The 12985-nt window shown below is 43.1% G+C and overlaps 1 long non-coding RNA gene and 1 pseudogene across 1 annotated transcript; one reads left to right on the forward strand and one right to left on the reverse strand.

Moving 5' to 3' along the window:
• Window positions 1–98: 98 nt before the first annotated feature.
• LOC139024620 (uncharacterized) lies at window positions 99–731 on the forward strand. Its single transcript, XR_011475951.1, has 5 exons — window positions 99–187; window positions 297–332; window positions 372–430; window positions 472–539; window positions 620–731. It is a non-coding gene; the product is annotated as an uncharacterized lncRNA (long non-coding RNA).
• LOC112071754 (guanine nucleotide exchange factor for Rab-3A-like) overlaps window positions 252–12985 on the reverse strand; it is a 22206-nt pseudogene continuing 9472 nt past the window's right edge.

Here is a 12985-nt window from a genome sequence, read left to right on the forward strand (position 1 = left end):
GTGAGAGGAGACACACGTACGTAGTCTGGTTGTTAAGGTGAGAGGAGAACACACGTACGTAGTCTGGTTGTTAAGGTGAGGAGACCACACGTACGTAGTCTGGTTGTTAAGGTGAGAGGAGACCACACGTACGTAGTCTGGTTGTTAAGGTGAGAGGAGACCACACGTACGTAGTCTGGTTGTTAAGGTGAGAGGAGACCACACGTAGTAGTCTGGTTGTTAAGGTGAGAGACCCACCGTACGTAGTCTGGTTGTTAAGGTGAGAGAGACCACACGTACGTAGTCTGGTTGTTAAGGTGAGGAGACCACACGTACGTAGTCTGGTTGTTAAGGTGAGAGGAGACCACACGTACGTTAGTCTGGTTGTTAAGGTGAGAGGAGACCACACGTACGTAGTCTGGTTGTTAAGGTGAGAGGAGACCACACGTACGTAGTCTGGTTGTTTAAGGTGAGGAGACCACACGTACGTAGTCTGGTTGTTAAGGTGAGAGGAGACCACACGTAGTCTGGTTGTTAAGGTGAGAGGAGACCACACGTACGTAGTCTGGTTGTTAAGGTGAGAGGAGACCACACGTACCTAGTCTGGTTGTTAAGGTGAGAGGAGACCACACGTACGTAGTCTGGTTGTTAAGGTGAGAGGAGACCACACGTAAGACTAGGACAGCTGTTAGAATGAAAAGTGAGCAGCATAGTTCTCTATTGGTCAGAACTCCAACGTAAAACATCTGTGTGATTAACCAGTTAGGATTCAACCCATATTAGTGTTGGCAGCATGACACATCCGTATATAGTTTCAATCTGTGCCGGTTAAGATCAGCTGTGTAACCACTTGTCAATTTTACATAATAATAAACAGAATTTCTATGGTTATATTGATTGATAATCACATACGCTACTGTCCATATATACGATGCTATCCATTGCATGTCTTTGTTAGTAGTGTCATAATATTGTCATAGAGCTATTTACTTTATAAACTAGCTCTAACTGTTAGCATCGTACGAACTATACTGATCTCACAAGCTTACATTCTGTTTTGCTACAATGGTTTTTTTTCGCTACCGTGTAGCTCGCCAGATCGGGCTGATTTGTACYAGGCTAATCTAATTGCAAAGCTAGTGGTGTCATTTCTGCTTCCCTTAGACACYCTTGAAATCGCTCTCCTACTCAATAAAATCCGTGATCTGTGTTCTGCGTGTCCACCTGAGGACTTTTCACACTACTGAGCCAAACCAGCCCAGTTTTYTTTCTGGGTTGGGTTATCCGGACAGTGTAAAAAAGGGTACTGGTGATCATGTAGCTCCTGCCTTCTATCCCAGGGGTCGTGTTCAGTAGGCATGAAACGYAAGAAAGCGTCCCTAAACGAGTGGTAATATCTGAACTTATCCAATACGAAGCGCTTGCAAAACATGGTCCGTCGAGCAAAAAAACAAACATTTTTGCTACGGTGTGCCCTAATGAACATGACCCAGGTCTAACGATGACGTCTCCTCTTGTCTGTCTTCTATCCCTGGTCGGTGTCTGTGAGGTAGAAGCCCAACTTGGCCACAGTCATCTCCCGCCGTAGACGTGTCACCTCCCAGAACATCTGCTCCGCTAGGGGTCAGGGGTCAAAAGACATTAGGGTTTCAGAATACCAGACAGATTTGCGGTCTACATTGACAAAAGAGGAATGTAATGCCAGTGTCACCATTACTGTTAAAAATGGGTCCATTGTTGACCTCGGTGTTAATCTGTTAAGAGGAAGGACGTCACACTTACCATCATGTCTGACCAGGCCCTGCTGAATGTAACGGATATAGGTGAAGAAATTACACACAGCTGTGATCTGGAGGGGTTGGAAATGAGAAACGGGGTTTCACAACTTCAAAATAAAAGGTTCTCTCACGTAGGCCTACACGATAAAAGTATTTATGAACACAAAAAGGGTAGCCATATTCATCTGTCTATAGGTGTTGATGATGAATGAATGTTATGCATCAATGTTTAGCATGCATAATGTTGTTTAAATGATTAGAAACACAACAAACATGGGTAGGTACCCGTGKCCTGCTGGAGGGAGAGATGTAGTAGTAACTCTCTCGGTCTCCAAGTTTGATGCGATGCTTACAGGACCGGGACATGCCGCTCAACGCACACTTCCTGTCAGAGGCAGAGAAACAAACACTACTCGCTCATTCATCTATGGAACTCTATGGGCCAGTTTCCAGACCGTCATTCATCTATGGAACTCTATGCCAGTTTCCAGACCTCATTCATCTATGGAACTCTATGGGCCAGTTTTCAGACCTCATTCATCTATGGAACTCTATGGGCCAGTTTCCGAACTCATTTATCTATGGAACTCTATGGGCCAGTTTCAGACCTCATTCATCTATAGAACTCTATGGGGGCAGTTTCCAGACCTCATTCATCTATGGAACTCTATGGGCCAGTTTCCAGACCTCATTCATCTATGGAACTCTATGGGCCAGTTTCCAGACCTCATTCATCTATGGAACTCTTATGGGCCAGTTTCCAGACCTCATTTATCTATGGAACTCTATGGGCCAGTTTCAGGAACTCATTTATCTATGGAACTCTTATGGGCCAGTTTCCAGACCTCATTTATCTATGGAACTCTATGGGCCAGTTTCAGGACCTCATTTATCTTATGGAACTCTATGGGCCAGCTTCCGGAAATTCATCTATGGGCCGGTTTCCGAACCAAATTAAGACTAATCCTTAGTATTTGTTGCCCAAGAGCAGGCTTATTCTGGGTCTGTGAAATTGGCCCTACGCGTAAACGATATGAAAATGTCATTGTTAGTTGTTTAACATGAGAAACAATAATGAACAAGGCGTGGTCTGACCACTGGAACAAGACATGCTTGCCTGGTTAGACAGTGTTAAGAGGACATTCTGACGAAGAAGAGCGACTAAGGATTAGTATACAGTACTATACACAGTCACACCATAGAAACAAGTCATTTTTTTGTGGAAAAGGAAAGTAAATCAAACGATTGGCTCCTAAAAAGTAACTTACGTTTCTACTGCTGCTCTCAGGCCACTGGGGGAAAGAATTCAATCAAAGTGTGAATAGGAAGCATGCGGTGAAGCAATGTAGCCCATTGAGTCAATCCATTAGCACTCAGAAAACCCGAAAACAGATTTGAAGAGAAAAACCAAAACCAATCTATTATAAAGTCAGACTAATCCCCCCCAAAGAAACACAAGCTATAGACTGAACTTACTGATGGGTTCTGACTTCTAAACTTGAAATATTGTTAAATCATCCGGTATCCTATGGAAATGAGGGGCCACAGTCTGGTTTCTAAACCAGAAATGAATGGGTATCTGTAGGAGGAATGTATATGTTGGAGTCAATTAAGCTTGGAATGTACTGAGTTGAAGGAAAGGCAATCACATGGTTGCAGMCACTGATAAGGATGGAGAGATGTGGATTAGTGAGGAATGGGGGCCGAGGTCAGGTCACATTAAGGGAGAAGGAYCAGTTTATTACCTGCATCACTTTACATTTTTATTGCTAGGCAGGAAGTTATGTTTAAAAGGAGGAGACTTCACCTAAATTGCCTTTTGTCTGTTCAGTTGTCTTGACTCAGTGGGTGAATAAACTTGGGTTTGAGTTTTACTAATCGTCCGTGAGTTTTTACTCGGTTCACTTAGAACCTAACACTATATAATATATATATATATATATATATATATATATATATATAACCCAATTTCAAGTCAACAATATTGGACACGGTGGGAACATGTGGGTCTGAGCAAGTGTGATGTCATTCATGTTTGTGGAAATGTAAACAATAAGTTGTTTGTTGTAAAATAAAATCTGACATAAAAAGACCAATCAAGTTCCCATAATTGGTCATGGATATTCATCATAGAAGACAGGTGTAGTCACCAAGAGGAGAGAAACCGTTTTAATTTGAGCATGAATAGGCAGTGAATGAGAGGTGACAGAGGAAGAACGAGTGATGGGAGTGATGCAGATGTGATTATCGTTGTCAAGATAGTATCAACAACAACAACAAAAAACATGAACCAGACTACATTTCCTGAGGAAAAGAACCTTGTAAAAAACGTTGACTGATACTCACTTGGGCCCGCCACACTCTATGGCGTTGGCTTTGACCATGGGTACGGCGGACACGGCCACCGGCTCGATGGTCAGAGAGTTGTTCTCCACTGCACTCTGTACCGACTGAGACAACTGTTGACAGAAGAGCATTAATAAAAACAAAGACATAAACAGACACGTACGTAGACGTATAGAATCTATAGAATATAGAATATATAGAATATAGAATCTATAGAATATATAGAGTATAGAGTATAGAATCTATAGAATATAGAGAATCTATAGAATATATAGAATCTATATAATATAGAGTATAGACATTGATTCTTGTGACTGACTTGTTTCATATGCATTTATACTTGTCAGTTGTGAATTGTGTCACTATGCATTTATTGTCTAATCTGAATGTTACAGATGAAGTTCCCTCGCAGAAAAATAACATTCTATTCTGGTACGAGTAGTTGTGCCATTCTGTACGTACAGTTGAAGTCGGAAGTTTACATACACCTGAGCCAAATACATTTCAACGCAGTTCTTCACACTTCCTGACATTTAATCCTAGTAAAGATTCCCTGCCTTAGGATCACCACTTAATTTTAAGAATGTGAAATGTCAGAATATTAGTAGAGAATTATTTATTTCAGCTTTTATTTCCTTCATCACATTCCCGGTGGGTCAGAAGTTTACATACACTCAATTAGTATTTGGTAACATTGCCTTTAAATGGTTTAACTTGGGTCAAATGTTTCGCGTAGCCTTCCACATGCTTCCCACATAAGTTGGGTGAATTTTGGCCCATTCCTCCTGACAGAGCTGGTGTAACTGACTCAGGTTTGTAGGCCTCCTTGCTCYCACARGCTTTTTCAGGTCTGCCCACAAATGTTCTATAGGATTGAGGTCAGGGCTTTGTGAAGGCCACTCCAATACCTTGACTTTGTTGTCCTTAAGCCATTTTGCCACAACTTTGGAAGTATGCTTGGGGTCATTGTCCATTTGGAAGACCCATTTGCGACCAAGCTTTAACTTCCTGACTGATGTCTTGAGATGTTGCTTCAATATATCCACATAATTTTCCTGCCTCATGATGCCATCTATTTTGTGAAGTGCACCAGTCCTCCTGCAGCAAAGCACCCCCACAACATGATGCTGCACCCCCGTGCTTCATGGTTGGGATGGTGTTCTTCGGCTTGCAAGACTCCCCATTTTTCCTCCAAACATAACAATGGTCATTATGGCCAAACAATTCTATTTTTGTTTCATCAGACCAGAGGACATTTCTCCAAAAAGTACGACCTTTGTCCAAATGTGCAGTTGCAAAGCGTAGTCTGGCTTTTTATGGCGGTATTGGAGTAATGGCTTCTTCCTTGCTGAGTGGCCTTTCAGGTTATGTCGATATAGGACTCCTTTTACTGTGGATATAGATACTTTTGTACCGGTTTCCTCCAGCATCTTCACAAGGTCCTTTGCTGTTGTTCTGGGATTGATTTGCACTTTTCACACAAGTACATTCATCTCTAGGAGACAGAACGCGTCTCCTTCCTGAGCGGCATGACGGCTGCGTGGTCCATGGTGTTTATACTTGCGTACTATTGTTTGTACAGATGAACGTGGTACCTTCAGGCATTTGGAAATTGCTCCCAAGGATGAACCAGACTTGTGAGGTCTACAATTTTTTTCTGAGGTCTTGGCTGATTTCTTTGATTTTCCCATGATGTCAAGCAAAGAGTCACTGAGTTGTAGGTAGGCCTTGAAATACATCCACAGGTACACCTCTAATTGACTCAAATGATGTCAATTAGCCTATCAGAAGCTTCTAAAGCCATGACATAATTTTCTGGAATTTTCCAAGCTGTTTAAAGGCACAGTCAACTTAGTGTATGTAAACTTCTGACCCACTGGAATTGTGATACAGTGAATTATTAGTGAAATAATCTGTCTGTAAACAATTGTTGGAAAAATTACTTGTGTCAAGCACAAAGTAGATGTACTAATCGACTTGCCAAAACTATAGTTTGTTAACAAGAAATTTGTAGAGTGGTTGAAAAACGAGTTTTAAATGACTCTAACCTAAGTGTATGTAAAATACCGACTTCAACTGTATGTGCAGAGAAACACAAAAGGTACATACTCAGATTTGGTGAAGGAGAGACAGGGGCTGATGTCCTCTCTGTAGATACGGCCAGGAAGGCTGACGTTCTGTCCAGACTAGGGCTGTCTTTCCAGGTCAGGAACTCTGCATACAGCACGTTGTCCATCTGAGAACAGGAAACACTGTATAATTGTAATGAGAAATTATTTTTATAAAATTATTTCTCCTGTATGTGATTTACTGTGTATATAATTGATATGTAATAAACATGATTGTAACGCAGACAGATGCATTCCCTTGGGGAAGGGAAACAGCAGTTAACCAGGTATATTTAAGTAAGTAGTTGTCACTCGTTAGTTTATAATCATCTGTTGCAACTTAGTATTGATGTTTGACCTGTTAAACTGCCAGTATCAAATGTCTGCCAGTATTGAATGTTATGGTTAAAGTTTGATGCCAGACTGTTAATGTATCTGTGACCCCGTGTGATTCTAGAGCAGCTGTTGTCTTCCTACAAGCCTCCTCACTGGTGTGATTCTAGAGCAGCTGTTGTCTTCCTACAAGCTCCCTCACTGGTGTGATTCTAGAGCAGCTGTTGTCTTCCTACAGCCTCTGTGGTGTGATTCTAGAGCAGCTGTTGTCTTCCTACAAGCCTCTCTCACTGTGTGATTCTAGAGCAGCTGTTGTCTTCCTACAAGCCTCTCTCACTGGTGTGATTCTAGAGTAGCTGTTGTCTTCCTACAAGCCTCACTGGTGTGATTCTAGAGCTGTTGTCTTCCTACAAGCCTCACTGGTGTGATTCTAGAGCTGTTGTCTTCTAAAGCCTCTCTCTCGTGTGATTCTAGAGCAGCTGTTGTCTTCCTACAAGCCTCTCTCACTGGTGTGATTCTAGAGCAGCTGTTGTCTTCCTACAAGCCTCTCTCTCGTGTGATTCTAGAGCAGCTGTTGTCTTCCTACAAGCCTCCTCACTGGTGTGATTCTAGAGCAGCTGTTGTCTCCTACAAGCCTCTCTCACTGGTGTGGATTCTAGAGCAGCTGTTGTCTTCCTACAAGCTCTCTCCACTGGTGTGATTCTAGAGCAGCTGTTTGTCTTCCTCAAGCCTCACTGGTGTGATTCTAGAGCAGCTGTTTGTCTTCCTACAAGCCTCACTGGTGTGATTCTAGAGCTGTTGTCTTCCTACAAGCCTCACTGGTGTGATTCTAGAGCTGTTGTCTTCCTACAAGCCTCTCTCACTGGTGTGATTCTAGAGTAGCTGTTGTCTTCCTACAAGCCTCTCTCACTGGTGTGATTCTAGAGTAGTGTTGTCTTCCTACAGCCTCTCTCTCTGGTGTGATTCTAGAGCAGCTGTTGTCTTCCTACAAGCCTCTCACTGGTGTGATTCTAGAGCAGCTGTTGTCTTCCTACAAGCCCTCCTCTCTGGTGTGATTCTAGAGCAGTGTTGTCTCCTACAAGCCTTTCTCATGGTGTGATTCTAGAGCAGCTGTTGTCTTCCTACAAGCCTCTCACTGGTGTTTCCATGACATTTGGTACTGTGTGGTTAATATATAAGGAAGGCCTGTTAGACATTTAGAGCCTTATTCTAAAATGGATTAAATAACACATTTTCCTCAATCTGCACGCAAAACAGGGTTTAAGACATTTTTGCAAATGTGTAAAAAAAAAAATTCTAAAACTGAAATACCTTATTTACATAAATATTCAGACCCTTTGATATAAGACTCAAAATTGAGCTCAGGTACATCCTGTTTCCATTGAACTCTTGAGATGATTTTACAACTTGAATGGAGTCCACTGTTGTAACTTCAATTGATTGGACATGATTTGGAAATGACAACACTGTCTATATAAGGTCCCACAGTTGACAGTGCACGTCAGAGCAAAAAACCAAGCTAGAGGTCGAAAGAATTGTCCGTAGAGCTCCGAGACAGGATTGTGTCGAGGCACAGATCTGGGGAAGGGTACCAAAAAAAATGTCTTCAACATTGAAAGTCCGCAAAAACACAGTGGCCACCATCATTCTTAAATGGAACAGGTTGGAACCACCAACTCTTTCCTGGCTGCCCAGCCAAACAGCAATTGGGGAAGAAGGGCATTGGTCAGGAAGGTGACCAAGAACCGATGGTCACTCTGACAGAGCTCTAGAGTTCCTCTGTGGAGATGGGAGAACCTTCCAGAAGGACAACCATCTCTGCAGCACTCCACCAATGAGGCCTTTATGGTAGAGTGGTCAGACGGAAGCCACTCCTCAGAAAAAGGCACATGACAGCCCACTTGGAGTTTGCCAAAAGGCACCTAAAGACTCAGACCTAAGATTAAGTGAATAATTATTGTTGTCTATCAACAATGACAAGCCACCGGGGTCTGACAATCCACATGGAAAATGACTGAGGATAATAGCAGACGATATTGCCACTCCTATTTGCCACATCTTCAATTTAAGCCTACTAGAGAGCGTGTGCCCTCAGGCCTGGAGGGAAGCTAGTCATTCCGCTACCCAAGAATAGTAAAGCCCCCTTTACTGGCTCAAATAGCCGACCAATCAGCCTGTTACCAACCCTTAGTAAACTTCTGGAAAAAAACAGTTTGACCAGATACAATGCTATTTCACAGTAAACAAATTGACAACAGAATTTCAGCATGCCTATAGGGAAGGACACTCAACAAGCACAGCACTTACACAAATGACTAATGGTTGGCTGAGAGAAATTGATGATACAATTATTGTGGGGGCTGTCTTGTTAGACTTCAACGCAGCTTTTGACATTATCGATCATAGTTTGTTATGGCTTTACACCCTCTGCTATAATGTGGATAAAGAGTTACTTGTCCAACAGAACAGAGGGTGTTCTTTAATGGAAGCCTCTCCAATATAATCCAGGTAGAATCAGGAATACCCCAGGGTAGCTGTTTAGGCCCCTTGCTTTACATTTTTTTTTACTGACGACATGCCCCTGACTGAGTAAAGCCAGAGTGTCTATCAATGCGGATGACTCAACGCTGACTCAACGCTATACACGTCAGCTACTACAGCGACTGAAATGACTGCAACACTTAACAAAGAGCTGCAGTTAGTTTCAGAGTGGGTGGCAAGGAATAAGTTAGTCCTAAATATTTCTAAAACTAAAAGCATTGTATTTGGGACAAATTCTTCACTAAACCCTAAACCTCAACTAAATCATGTAATAAATAATATGGAAAATGAGCAAGTTGAGGTGACTAAACTGCTTGGAGTAAACATATATTGTAAACTGTCATGGTCAAAACACATTGATACAACAGTAGCTAAGATGGGGAGAAGTCTGTCCATAATAAAGCGATGCTCTACCTTCTTAACAGCACTATCAACAAGGCAGGTCCTAGTTTTGTTCCCACCTTGACTTCTGTTCAGTCGTGTGGTCAGGAGCCACAAAAAAGGACTTAGGAAAATTACAATTCGCTCAGAACAGGGCAGCACAGCTGGCCCCTGGATGTACACAGAGAGCTAACATTAATAATATGCATGTCAATCTCTCCTGGCTCAAAGTGGAGGAGAGATTGACTTCATCACTACTTGTATTTATGAGAGGTATTGACATGTTGAATGCACRGAGCTGTCTGTRTYAACTACTGGCACACAGKWCAGACACCCATMRATACCCCACAWGACATGCCACCAGAGGTCTCTTCACAGTCCCCAAGTCCAGAACAGACTATGGGAGGKYCACAGTACTACATAGAGCCATGACTACATGGAACTCTATTCCACATCAGGTAACTGATGCAGCAGTAGAATCAGATTTTAAAAAACAGGTAAAATACACCTTATGGAACAGCGGGGAGTGTGAAGCAACACAAACATTGGCGCATACACACACACACATACGATAACATACACATGGATTTAGTATTGTAGATATGTGGTAGTGGTGGAGTAGGGGCCTGAGGGCACACAGTGTGTTGGGAAATCTGAATGTATTGTAAATGTTTTAAAATTGTATAAATTGCCTTAATTTTGCTGGATGCCTGGAAGAGTAGTGGGGATCCATAATAAATACAAAATACAAATGAGAAACAAGATTTTCTGGTCTGATGAAACCAAGATTGAACTCTTTGGCCTGAATGCCAAGTGTCATCAGCGCTCCAATCAAATAAAATCAAACCTACTTTTCCAATATGAACTCTGGCTCTGGAGAACAACGTGAGGTAAGCCGAGGCTACCCCGTCCTAGAACTCAAAGAGCAAGCAGAAACACAGTGGCAAGGGYAAAAGTCCCTGGAAGGAAGAAACCTTAAGAGGAACCATAGGGGTGTGAGTTACCTGTCGGCTGAGAGAGCGTGGCCCCTCCCCCTTCTCTGCCCAGTAGGGTTCATAGGTCACAGAGATCGAGTGGCCCGGAACCAGACACAAAATCAGAGAGAGGAGCGCAGGAACCGTAGGCTGAGAGAGAGGAGGATGGAGGGAAGGAGAGAGAGAGAGAAAGAGAAGAGGTCCGGGAAAGGCAATGAGCAAGTGAAAGAAAAAGAGAGAATCAAGAAATAACCCCATGATAAGGAGACATGGAGAGGAAGAGGATGATAAGGAGACATGGAGAGGAAGAGGATGATAAGGAGACATGGAGAGGAAGAGGATGATAAGGAGACATGGAGAGGAAGAGGATGATAATGAGACATGGAGAGGAAGAGGATGATGGTATGGAGACATGGAGAGGAGGATAAAAAGAGAAAGGGAAAACAGCCAGAGTGAAAAGAGAAATGGAGAGAGTGATAAAAGGATGCAGGAGGTGAGGAGAGAAATGGAGAGAGTGATAAAAGGATGCAGGAGGTGAGGAGAGAAATGGAGAGAGTGATGAAAGGATGCAGGAGGTGAGGAGAGAAATGGAGAGAGTGATGAAAGGATGCAGGACCGGGAAAGGCAATGAGCAAGTGAAAGAAAAAAGAGAGAATCAAGAAAATAACCGCATGATAAGGAGACATGGAGAGGAAAGAGGATGATAAGGAGACATGAGAGGAAGAGGATGATAAGGAAGACATGGAGAGGAAGAGGATGAAGAGAGAATGGAGGAGATGATAGGAGACAATGGAGAGGAAGAGGATGATAATCGTAGACGTGGAGAGGAAGAGGATGATGGTATGGAGACATGGAGAGTGAGGTAACAAGAGAGGAAGCAGAGGTGAAAAGAGAAATGGAAGAGAGTGATAAACAGTGCAGGAGGTGAGCAGAGAGAAATGGAGAGAAGGAGATAAAGGATGCAGAGAGGGAGTGAGAGACATGGAGAGAGTGGATGAAAGATGCAGGAGGTGAGGAGAGAAATGGAGGAGAGTGATGAAAGATGCAGGAGGTAGAGGAAGAATAGGAGAGAGTGATGAAAGGATGCAGGAGTGAGGAGAAGAAATGGAGAGAGTGAATGAAGGATGCAGGAGGTGAGGAGAAATGGAGAGAGTGATGAAAGGATGCATGGAGGTGAGGAGAAGAATGGGAGAGTGATGAAAGGATGCAGGAGGTGAGGAGAGAAATGGAGAGAGTTGATCGAAAAGGATGCATGGAGGTGAGGAGAGAAATGGAGAGAGTGTGAAAGGATGCAGGAGGTGAGGAGAGAAATGGAGAGAGTGATGAAAGGATGCAGGAGGATAGAGGAGAGAAATGGAGAGAGTGATTAAGGATGCATGGAGGTGAGGAGAGAAATGGAAGAAGATGTGAATGAAAAGGGATAATGCATGGAGGTGAGAGAGAGAAATGCGAGAGAGTGATGAAAGGATGCAGGTAGGTGAGGAGAGAAATGGAGAGAGTGATTGAAAGGCATGCGGAGGTGAGGAGAGAAATGGAGAGAGTGATGAAAGGATGCATGGAGGTGAGGAGAGAATGGAGAGAGGTGATGAAAGGATGCGCGGAGGTGAGGAGAGAAATTCAGTTCACAAGGGGTTTATAGTGGGAGACAATAGAAGAGTTAAGTGCAGAAACAAGCATTGAATTGTGTCCATTTCTGTAGACTTCCGCTGTTTTAGTGGTCACAAGTAGGGCTTTACGATTGATTTGAAAGTTCTAACCAAAAAGCAGAACGAAGGGAATATAGATAGCTTATGCGTCGCACACATTCTCAAAGTACATAAGTACGCACAACAATAAAGGTCTGGCCGTGTACTGAAATCTGTCTTCACTATACTTACTAAAAACGACATCTGTGTATAATAATACTACATACACTAATGACTCAAAAGTATGCTTTGGCCTGCTCGTTTCCACTTCTCAGATTCCCAAAATCATCGGGGCGTTTAACATGGAGTTGTCCCCCACTTTGCTGCTATAACGCCTCCACTCTTTCAGGGGAGAGCTTTCACTAGATGTTGGAAATTGCTGCTATACACAGCCTCCCATCTTCTACGGGAAGGCTTTCCACTAGATCGTCTTGGAAATTAGCTAGCTATAAACGCCTCACTCTTCTGGGAAGAGGCATATTCCACTAGATGTTGGCACATTGCGCTGATAACACCATCCACTCTTCTGGAAGGCTTTCCAGACGATTGGAACAGTTGCTGGCTATAACAGTCCTCACTCTTTCTGGGAAGGCTTTCCCTAGCAGGAATTGGCTGCGTTTCGTCTCCACTCTTCTGGGAAGCTTTCCACTAGATGGACATTGCTGCTGATCAACGCCTCACTCTTCTGGGAAGGCTTTCCACTAGATGTTGGAACATTGCTATCATAACAGCCTCCACTCTTCTGGGAAAGGCTTTCCACTAGATGTTGGAACATTGCTGCTATAACGCCTCCATCTGTCTGGGTGATAGGCTTTCCTACCTAGTATGTTAGGAACATTGCCTGCTATAACGGCCTCCAC

Source organism: Salvelinus sp. IW2-2015, unplaced genomic scaffold (genome assembly GCF_002910315.2).
Source record: "Salvelinus sp. IW2-2015 unplaced genomic scaffold, ASM291031v2 Un_scaffold1708, whole genome shotgun sequence".
NCBI lineage: Eukaryota > Metazoa > Chordata > Actinopteri > Salmoniformes > Salmonidae > Salvelinus > Salvelinus sp. IW2-2015.